We start from the raw sequence: 10,920 nt of genomic DNA, 5'->3' as shown, positions 1-10,920 counted from the left end.
ACAATTTTGCACAGAATTTACATGGTATTAGATATGATCTACAGAGAATTACAATGCATGGGACGATGTGCAGAGGTTAGGTGTGTGTACTGAAGAGGTGGGTCACAAGTTGAAGGCTAACCTGGGCTATACATCGAGGGGGTTGAAGCCCATAGGTGGGTAAGATCAAGATACACTGTATACTTGCTTGAAATGGTTAAGTGTGGCAGAAAATTCTTCAGACAGCAGAGACCAGGCTCACAGGAGAGAGTTGGAAATTTCACCTATTCCTTACTCATGCACGAGGTCCCCAGGGAAGCAACATTTGGCTTCTGGATCCTGGGCCATCCACCGTACAGATGAGGCTTTTATGGTCAGTTTCACATCATATGGTGATAGATAAAATTCAGGAGGGAAAAGCCATTCAGGAGGACTCCAGGCAGAAATCAAAGCAGAGCTTTATTTCCAGAAGTCACCGGGAGCATCCCTCATCGGTAAAAAGGAATCTGCCGCCTTTCAGGCTGCTGGCTGGGGGGTTTATGGGGTTGGGAATGCGGAAAGCGGAAAACAGTTTAAACAAGAGGTCTGGGGGCTTAACAGGGTGACACAGATTCTGTTGAAACTGCCCGTTATATCGACCAGGGTCTGGGTCACGGGATGAGGGATCTCTTTTCTCTTCTAAAATTATCAAAGGGGAAGCAGGTAGTGCTGAAACAGCTCTTGCAGCAATCGGGTCTCAGTCATCGGTGCAGGGAGTCTGTTCATCCTGTCTGCGGATGGTCAGGGTGCTCATTAACTTACTTCCTGTATTTGGACAGAGGGCTTGTCTTATTGCACTGTAGAGGGGGCTGCAGTAGGTCAGACCCTAACATATGGTATGTTCAGCGCCTGGGCCCTGCGTTTCCCTTCGTGATGGGCCATGCTGTTTCCGGAAATTCCTTCCTGACTCCATTCGGCCAACACGGTTTTCAAAGCAGACTCCAGACGTGGGCTCTGCGGCTGGACCGGGCCCACCGGCCTCCTATCCACAACACAGCACAGTAGACTTCTGAAACGCGGGGTGTCCGCTCTCCTCAAGTCGGACATGGAGGGCGGGAAGCACCGCTGCCACCAGGTGAACCTCCACCTTCAAGTAGGACGTGGAGGCCGGAAACCGCCGCAGCTTCCCGCCTTCTGAGGAGACCCGACTCCTGGCAATCGAGCTTCCCTCAGAGCAAGTTCCTGGGCCTGGAGCCTCTCCTCAGAGCAACTTCTAGGATTCTCTCCTCAGAGCACCTTCCGGTATCAGGAGCCTCTCCAAGGAGATGTTCCACCCAGCAGCCTCAGTGCCTTCACTTGCCTTCAGGGCTCCACCCGCTGAGCACTCTGGGAAATGGAGTGGAACCAATCAGAAGTAGAAGGCGTCAAAGTTGCCGTGCAGCCTTTACCCTGTAGGACCACCCACCTTCCCGAAACTTCCCAAGGAAACACTTTATGTTGATTCCTAAGGAGGCCTGGCGTGGTGGCACACGCCTTTAATCCCAGTACTGGGGGCGGAGGTAAATGAACTCTGTGAGTTCGAGGCCAGCCTGGTCGCCATAGCAAGTTCCAGGCCATCTGGGGCTGATTGGTGAAACTATCCCGCGCTTCATCCCGATTGGGTTCAGTTTGGCACATGCGCAGTAAGATTAGGAAGAGCGCCAAAAAATAGCGTTAAGTGTGAGCTATGAGGAAATAATCCCTTTTCCGGTCCTAGGCAGAGGCATGCCGCGAAGACGTCTGGGAAATGTAGTTCCCAGCCGGCCATAGCCGGGAGTGGCGGGAGTTAGAGGAAGCCAGCAGCGCCTGCGCACCGCTGTCAAACCGCCGGGTGCACACCCGGATGCGCGCGCAACGCCTCCGGCTCTCCCGGAAGTTTCCGCAGGGCAGCTGAGAAGGTAAGTCTCAGTTCCTTCAAAGGTTCCGAGCGAGGGTCGAGCTAGGGGAGGTTTCCAGACCCTCCCTCCGGTGCGGCTCTGCCGTGGTGCCTGTGACGTCACCTGTGGGAAATGGAGGGGCCGCGGAGCCTCAGGGTCGCTGGGAGAAGCTGCCGAGCTTAACGCTCCGCTCCCCCCCCCACCAAGTTCCTTCCACAGCTCCGGGCGGGGGCGGGGCTACAGGGGCGGGGGCGGGGCTATGAGTGGCGCTCCGCCCTCACTGTGACGTCTTACGTTTCGCCTTGCGGAATGGGGCTGTTAGCTAGGCTGTTATCTAGTGCAGTTTCTGGAGAGGTCTAGCCTTTACCTATCCTAAGCTGTAGTCTTGGAACCCAGCAGAAACATAGTCGTTGATACCAAGCCAGAGTTAATATTGATCACGATTAAATGAATGAAAAATAATGGCAGACTTGAGCATGGTATTCTGAGCCGCATGCAGCCATGGATGGGGGCCTCAGGCACTTTGAACCCCTTTGTTTCATCCATCTGCACTTATCGAGTGCTTACTGTATGTAAGGCTTCGTGCAAGAGACTCCTCCCCTGGGGTTAGCTCTGAACTCTGTAGTCTAAAGGGCCTGCCCCTCCAGGGACACTGGCTCCCACCGAGAATCCCAGCACTCAGGAGGCTGAGGCTGGAGGATTACAGGCAGGTTGAAGCCATCCTGGCCTGTACGGTGAGTTCCAGGCCAGCGGCGCCTGCAGAGTGAGGCCCTGTCTCAATAAGTAAAGCCCAGTGTGATGGTGCACTCCTGTAGTCTCAGCACTTGGTGAAGAGAAGGAGGGTCAGAATTTCAAGGCCAGCCTGGGCTACATAGTAGTTCTAGGCCAGCCAGGGCTACATAGTGAGCCCTGTCTCAAAAAAGAAAAAAAAAATAGAGAAAGAAGGAAGGGAGGGATCAGGAAAGGAAAGGTGCTGGACAGATAGTTAAGAGCACTGACTGCTCTTGCAGAGGACCCAGAATCTGGTGAGTTCCCAGCACCCACATGGCAGTTAACAGGGGATCTGACACCCTCTTCTGTCCTCCATGAGCATTTCATGCACAGGTGCACTTTCATACACACAAAAACTCTCATACACATTAAAACAAAAAGGCCAACAAAAATAAATAAAAGAAAAATATGGCTGAAGAGGGTTCAGTAGTTAAGAGCAGTGGCTGCTCTTACAGTGGACCTGTTCGGTTCCCTGCACCTGCATGGCAGCTAACAACTGTAACTCCAGTTGCCTGTGAGCATTGTAATCACCAGTGCACTTAAAATACATGCAAGCAAAAGTCATCCACACAATAATAAATTTTTAAAAACTGAATCATGAGCCGGGTGTGGTGGTACACGCCTTTAATCCCAGCACTTGGAAGGCAGAGGCAGGCGGATCTCTGTGAGTTCAAGGCCAGCCTGGTCTACATAGTGAGTTCCAGGACAGCTGGGGCTACAAGGGAGACCCTGTCTCAAAAAAAAAAAAAAAAAAAAAAAAAAAAAAACAAAAAAAAGAGACAGTAAAAAAAAAAAAAAAAAAAAAAAAAAGATAAAACCCAAAAACTGAATCATGTTAGGTGGGATTAAGCACTAAGGAAACAGGGAACCCGAGGATGGGGTTGGGGCTGCAGTCTGCACAAGGAAATAAGGGGACAACTCCGAAATGCAAGGAAAGAGACGCATCCAACCCCAGAGGACGGTGGTGGGGTACTGTTAGAGACCAGGTCTCATTGTGTAGTCTTGGCTGGCTTGGAACTGGCTATGAAGACCAGGCTGGCCTTGAGCTCACAGAGATCTGCTTGTTTCCACCCCCCAAATGCTGGAGTGACAGGCTTGCAGCACCACACCAGCACCATTTGGGGTTTTGAAACAGGATCACACCCTGTAGCCCAGGGTGGCCTGGAACCCACAATCCTTCTGCCTCAAGTAGCATATGTTGTGCCCCGTTCGCAAGACCCCAAAGACCACCAAGGAGCTGACCAATGCAAACACACAAGGGCTCTTTTATTGTTGCAAGCTTAAGCTTGGGTCCACTCTGTCACCAACTCAGCGGATCTCAGATGTGAGACCCCTTGCTTTGGGAGACAGAGGTTTTTATAGGTTAAGTTCAGCAAGTAGGGGAGTAGGAGGTCTTCATCCTGGCAAGCCTCTGATTGGTTGCAGCTCAGTGCCAAACCATAAACTGCTGGCTTCAGGAAATCTGAAAAGATATCTGGACTTTTAGTACCTTCCTGTCCATGGTTAATTGACCATTGGCGGGGGAGTTGTTTTCTATCCGTTCCAAGTATTGTGGTTTTTCTTGGAACAGGGCCCAGGGCTAGGTCAGTCCTATGGAGGTTTTATCCAAGATGGAGTCACTCAGGTCTCTCATTCCTCCCTCTGACTGACTAGTACCTTGGGGGCCCAATCATGGGCGCTTCCTCACCTCATGTTCTTCATCACCCAGACTCTGGAGGCACTGATAGTGGGTTCACATTCCCATTAGCTGTATAGCTCCCAGCCACTCTTTAATAAAAGCTACCAATTTATTTAAAATGCAAGGTCCAAAAGTCAAGAGCATAATCAGAATGAGGAGGGGTCCGAGTAAGGTTATAATCAAAGTGGTCAACCAAGGGGAGCTATTGAACCAGGATTCAAACCATCCTCATTTAGCCCTATATTCATTCTGTCTTTGAGCCAGACTTTTTCTAACCTTGGCCAGGGATTCCTTAATGACCCCAGAGTGATCTACATAAAAACAACACTCTTCCTTAAGGGCAGCACAGAGGCCTCCCTGCTGCAAGAACAACGGGTCTAGGCCTCTCCTATTCTGCAGAACCGTTTCTGCTAAGGAGGTTAGGGATTCTTGTAGAATGGAAATAGACTTTTCTAAGTTCTGGATGTCCATGTCTATTGCGGCTCCAAGGCTATGGTAGTTTTGGCTTTGTAAGGTCAAGGCTGAAATTCCTGTACCTGCTCCTGCCAGTCCCAATCCCAGAAGAACAGATAGGGTGATGGCAGTAATAACTTCTCTTTCCTGGCAATTACAGTGAAGGGGTCCTTGTCTGGTCAGGGCCCTATTTATATTCTGGTCTGAGTGATAAATAATTCTAGGGATTAGTTGTACTAGAGCACAAAAATCTGATGATTGATTAAGAACTTTAGAATGGACACATGGGGTTAATCCCGAAGTACATGCCCATCACCCTTGATCTGGTGGTAGCAAGCACGAGTTATTGGCCAGCACTGGCAGAGTCTGATTGCATAGGGCAGTGTACTCATGAGGGGGCTTGCCTATACCTAGCCCTCATCCTGAAACATCTTGTAGCGTAAGCCTGATTCCTTCCTGCTGAGCCCATCTACAGCTGCCTTGGTCCAGTGCTAGGGTGGTGTTTCCTATGAATGCAATCCCCTCATAGTGTGGGGGCCTTGATGAATAACATAACCAGCATAATGAGGTGAGGTCTGGCCTGGTATCATTGAGTACCTGGTAAGTCTGGACCATTAATCACCAAAGCAGGTCAGTGTTGCCTATAGGAAGGCCCTGGCTGTCAGAATAGCCATTATTTGAGGGGCCGCCATGGTTGATAAGATTGATTCTGGGGTGACCTTTAAAACAGCACCTGGTCCCAAGGGGACCGAACCGGTCTGGTACTGAGGAACTCTTAATCGAATAGAGAATAAAGTTCCTGGATCTGGTTCGGTCCAGCCCACATAGAGTCTTATTTCCCAAATTTTTCCCGCTTCCCAGCCGGTGGCTCTCTTTCCTTCTTCAGTAAAACTAATATTGAGCCTACCATTTTTATGAGGATTAGTGGGTATCGGTTGCTCCCACGTTATCTTAATAAGATCTCCTCCCTGAGGGGTCCACCATATGTGTCCCGTTATTTCACAGCCCCATCGAGCACAATAAGTAGCACGGTCCTCTTCACACCTGTTTCTCTGGGACTTGTATTTTGGAGTTCCAGGCCCTGGGCAAACGTAGAACCGGCCTGGTTTTCTGTTTGGGCCTGGAGAGTTAGTTAGAGCATTAAGATGTGCGCCTCCCTTAGGATTGAAATCAAAGAAGGCATCTAAACGGGAGTGCAGAGTTGGGAACCAAGTGGCTGGAGGCACTACTTGGGAGATCTGAAACAATATACAATATATTACCTCCTATCACATCTTGGAGGACCCAAGTCAGATTCATAGGTTGATGCGGGCTTCCCAGAGCAGGAGCGGCTATCATGGGAACAGAGTATACACAGTCAACAGTTTGAAAATCGGGTGAGCTTTAACTTGAGCAGATTGTTGGGGTCCTTTGAAACTCTCCATCCTGAAGCTGGGGATGCGCAGTCCTCTACGGCAAACGGGCCAGCTGGCCGTACATGTGTGTGGTGGATCCATGATGCTACACCATCCACTTTGAGGGCTGTGGGGGTGGTCAGTAGGACGACATAGGGACCCCTCCACCATGGCTCTAAGGATCCTTGCTGATGCCTCTTAACATAGACCCAGTCACCAGGTCGATATCGATGAGGTTCTGGAGGGGGTCCTATCTCATAAACAGCACGTAGTTTAGGCTATACATGTTTATGGGACCATTGGACTCCCCTGAGGTCATTCGACAGGTCCCAATCTTTAAATTCAGTAATCTCTGCCTGGTGGTTAGGAATAATGGGAGGGGGCACTCCAAACATGATCTCACAGGGAGTTAATCCCATCCGGTAAGGGGAGTTACGTACTCAATAGAGTGTGAATGGAAGGAGAGCCACCCAGTCACCACCAGTCTCTAAGGTCAATTTAGTTAAGGTCTCTTTCAGAGTTCTATTCATTCTCTCTACCTGTCCTGAACTCTGGGGTTCTATAAGCACAATGCACAATGTAGTTTCCAATCAATTCCCAGAACTGTGGCCAGACTCTGACTTACCTTGGATACAAATACCGGTCCATTATCTGACCCTATCATCTGCGGAAAGCCATACCTGGGGAGGATGTCTTTCAACAGTTTCTTTGCTACCATTTGAGCTGTTTCATGTTTAGTAGGGAAGCCTTCAGTCCATCCTGAAAAAGTGTCTACAAAGACTAGCAAATAACGGTAACCATACCTGTCAGGTTTTACCTCAGTGAAATCCGTTTCCCAATGGGCTCCAGGTTTTCTCCCTCGAAGTCTGATTCCTGGGTTTCTAATATTTGGCACTGCATTAGTGAGTTGGCAAGCTTTACAGCCATTGACAATGTCTTTAATCTTTAAATTAGCATCCTTGATTTTTACTTCAGCATGTCAAATTAAGTCCTGCATCCTCTTGATGTCCATGTGGGAAGAATGGTGTATTTTTGCCAACATTTGTTTTCCTAATTTTTCCAGGAGGATCAGCTTCCCTTCTGCTGACCTCCACCATCCTTCCAGGCATTGGGTCCTCGGTAGTCCCTTTATCCATTTCAGTTCCTCCCCGGTGTACTTGGGCTTTTCGGGGAGGTTTGGGTCACCTGGATCAATTAGTGTGGTGACCAAGATTGAGTCAGTTTGGAGGGCAGCTTGTTTAGCAGCCTGATTCGCTCAATTGTTTCCTTGGGAAATCGGATCGTCCCCTTTGTGATGACCTGGGCAGTGGATAATTGCCAATTTCTTTGGCAGCCAGAGAGCCTTCAGCAATCTTAGGATTTTTTCTTTATTTTTGACCATCTTTCCCTCTGCCGTTAATAAGCCCTGTTCCTGATATATTGCCCCAGGAACATGCACGGTGGCAAAGGCATATCGGCTGTCTGTATACACAGTAAGCTTTTTGTCCCTTCCCAATACCAGTGCCTTAGTTAGGGCAATAAGTTCAGCCTTTTGGGCTGAAGTGCCCGTGGGCAGAGGCTCTGCCCAAATGATGCCGGTTAATGATAATACAGCCACCCCTGCATACCTATTGCCATCCTGGACAAAACTGCTCACATCAGTGAACCAGGTTACTTCAGCATCAGTTAATGGGGTATCTCTCAAATCTGTGGACATGGGCCAGGATTCTAGCACAATCATGCAGGGGGCCATCCAAGTCTGGGTCTGGCAAGATTGTGGCTGGATTCAGGGCAGCTGGTACCTGGAAGGTGATCCTAGCAGGATTAAGAAGTAATGCCTGATAATGGATTATACGGGCGTTACTTAGCCATCTGTCTGGGGGCTGCTTTAAAACTCCTTCAATTGCATGTGGTGTGGTGATGGTCAAGTTCTGGCCCAAAGTCAGTTTGTCAGCATCTTTTACCAGTAGTGCTTCTTTGAGTATATAGTCCAAGTATTGGACCTGTTGTTTGCATAGTTGGGCCTTTTTAGCAGAGGCCTGATAGCCCAGGCTTCCCAACATCTGCAACAGGCATTCTGTGCCGTCCATGCAAGCCTCTTGGCTGTCTGTCACCACAAGTAGGTCATCCACATACTGTAAGAGACTCCTTTCCCCAATGCTGTCTCAGACACCTCCGCCGGTCCTCTGGATCTGCAGTGGCAGTCAGCAGGATCCTTGCCAGGTCCTTATTCTGCCTTCTTTCTGCCTTTATCTGTTTTTTTTCTCTGCACTATCCCTATTGTACACTTTCTTGGCCACAGTTATTAAATCCCTTAAGGTCTTTTCACCCAGTCTCTCTACTCTTTGGAGCTTTTTCTTTATATCTGGAGCTGACTGGTTAACAAAAGCCATGGCCACTGCCACTATATTATCTATGGCCTCCAGGTCTAATGGAGTGTACTTGCGGAAGGCATCTGTTATTCACTCCAAGAACGCTGCTGGGCTTTCATTTAGTTCCTGACTAATAACGTATACCTTTGCCAAATTAGTTGGCCCACGAGCAGCCGCTTTGAGACCTGCCAACAGAGCCTGGTGGTAAACCAGAAACCTCCCCTTACCTTCTGCAGTATTATAATCCCAATCAGGCCAGGGTCAGTGGATAGGCAGTATCAGTCAGTGTTGGGTCAGTAGTAGGGACACCAGTATTGCCAGGAATTAACTTCCTGGCTTCTGTTTGGATACGTTCCCTTTCCTCTGTGGTAAACAGGACCTGTAATAATTGATGACAATCATCCCAAGTGGGTTGGCGTGTGAATAAGACAGTTTCTAATAAATTAATAAGCTCCTTAGGATTTTCAGAAAAGGGAGCATTCTGGGTTCTCCAGTTGTAAAGGTCACTAGTGGCGAATGACCAATAGTGATGGGGCTGGTTGCTAGCCTCATCCGTGGGGCCGGCAACTGAGGGGTAGAACAGTAGAGTCTGGACCCTCTGGTGTTGCTGTCCTTCTACTCCTAGTCCCCTGAGCCAGTCCCCCCTGTGCCTGTGAAGAACCTGGTACCAAGGGTGCTGGTTCTGGAGGGGGTACCTCCTGTGGAGGAGGTGGATAGGGAGGGGGAGGAAAAATTAGATCTTCTGTGCTGCCCTGTAAGACAGGGTACAGTGACAGTACTGATGGTTTGGTTTCAGGCTTAGGTGCTTTCTGGGTTGGGGGAGGAAAAATTAGATCTTCTTCTGTGCTGCCCATAAGACAGGGTACAGTGATGGTACTGATGGTTTGTTTTCAGGTTTAGGTGTTTTCTGGGTTTTCATTTTCCATTCTGCAGCCATCAGCACCTCAGTTTTCTGTAAAGGAAGAAAAGACTTGACCCAAGGAGGGGGGGCTATTAACTAAATATCCCCAGACCACTATGTATGATATTTGATCCAAGTGTCCTACACATGGTTGAAGAATAATTTTCTCAACCAAGTTAATGATAGCAGGATCAAAGGTCCCCTCCAAGGGTCATCCCACGTTGAAAGTGGGCCATTCAGACCTGCAGAAAGTAGTTTATCCTTCCTGACAACAGGTTATGGGCTCGAGTCTTAACCTCTCCAAAATGTGAAAGAACCAGGTCCAGGGGAGTAGAGGGAGTCTGTCCCATTGCATCCGTCTCAGTCACAGAGAAATAGACAACCAAAGACAAAACAGAGAGCCAGAAAGACATGCAGAAGGCCAAGTACCAAATTCCCCTGCTCATGCGGAAGAAAAACTGAAAGTAGGACAGTGGTGAACTGCTGTGCTACAGGAGCAACCAACCTTGTCCTTTCACAGAAATCAACAGGGTCTGGGGCCCTCTGCCCCCTCTGCCGGGGTCTGGAACATCTTCCAGACCTTTGTGGTCAGGGTCATCCAGCGCATCCGCTCCAACCGCTCCTGACCACTCTGTTCACAAGTTTGCCTCGAGGCTCAGAACAGAAGCTAGGACAGACACAGACAGGTACAACTAGAAACAAACAGACACTTACCAGCCGGCCAAGAACCCTCTGGTTTGGGGGGTCTTGAGGATCCTGGACAAGCCCCCAAGATGTGCCCAGTTTACAAGACCCCAGAGACCACCAAGGAGCCAACCGATGCAAACACACAAGGGCTCTTTTATTGTTGCAAGCTTAAGCTTGGGTCCACTCTGTCACCAACTCAGCGGATCTCAGACGTGAGACCCCTTGCTTTGGGAGACAGAGGTTTTTATAGGTTAAGTTCAGCAAGTAGGGGAGTAGGAGGTCTTCATCCTGGCAAGCCTCTGATTGGTTGCAGCTCAGTGCCAAACCATAAACTGCTGGCTTCAGGAAATCTGAAAAGATATCTGGACTTTTAGTACCTTCCTGTCCCTGGTTAACTGACGGTTGGCGGGGGAGTTGTTCTCTATCGGTTCCAAGTATTGTGGTTTTTCTTGGAACAGGGCCCAGGGCTGGGTCAGTCCTATGGAGGTTTTATCCAAGATGGAGTCACTCAGGTCTCTCACAAGTACCACCAGGCCTGGCCAAAACTGACTTTATTCTTAATTTTAATATTTTGTAGCTTTCATTTTTATTCACAAGTGTGTATGTTTGTGTAAGGATGTGTCACGTGTGTGTAGGCTCCTGAGAACAGAAGAGAGGAACTGGAGTTACAGGTGGTTGTGAGCCACCAAACGTGGGTGCTGGGAACTGAACTGGGGTCCTCTGCAAAAGCACTGAGATATCACTTCATCCATTTATTTATTTATTTATTTATTTATTTATTTATTTATTTATTTAGGTCTTTTTGAGACAG

At 48.9% G+C, this 10,920-nt stretch overlaps 1 protein-coding gene across 9 annotated transcripts in view; it reads left to right on the top strand.

Moving 5' to 3' along the window:
• Positions 1–1,744: 1,744 nt before the first annotated feature.
• Vrk3 (VRK serine/threonine kinase 3) overlaps positions 1,745–10,920 on the top strand; it is a 40,127-nt gene continuing 30,951 nt past the window's right edge. For 8 of the 9 annotated variants that reach the window (XR_003851418.1, XR_003851419.1, XM_008845127.3 and 5 more), the window contains exon 1: positions 1,745–1,895. The gene's annotated coding sequence lies outside the window, so the exon portion shown is untranslated. The remainder of the gene's footprint in view (positions 1,896–10,920) is intronic. The other variant, XM_029569300.1, reaches the window with a different exon arrangement.

The sequence above is a fragment of the Nannospalax galili genome, unplaced genomic scaffold (assembly GCF_000622305.1).
Source record: "Nannospalax galili isolate Female #2095 unplaced genomic scaffold, S.galili_v1.0 scaffold960, whole genome shotgun sequence".
NCBI classification, from domain to species: Eukaryota; Metazoa; Chordata; class Mammalia; order Rodentia; family Spalacidae; genus Nannospalax; species Nannospalax galili.
The sequence above is the reverse complement of the archived record's forward strand: the minus strand, read 5'-3'. Positions and strand labels throughout refer to the sequence as shown.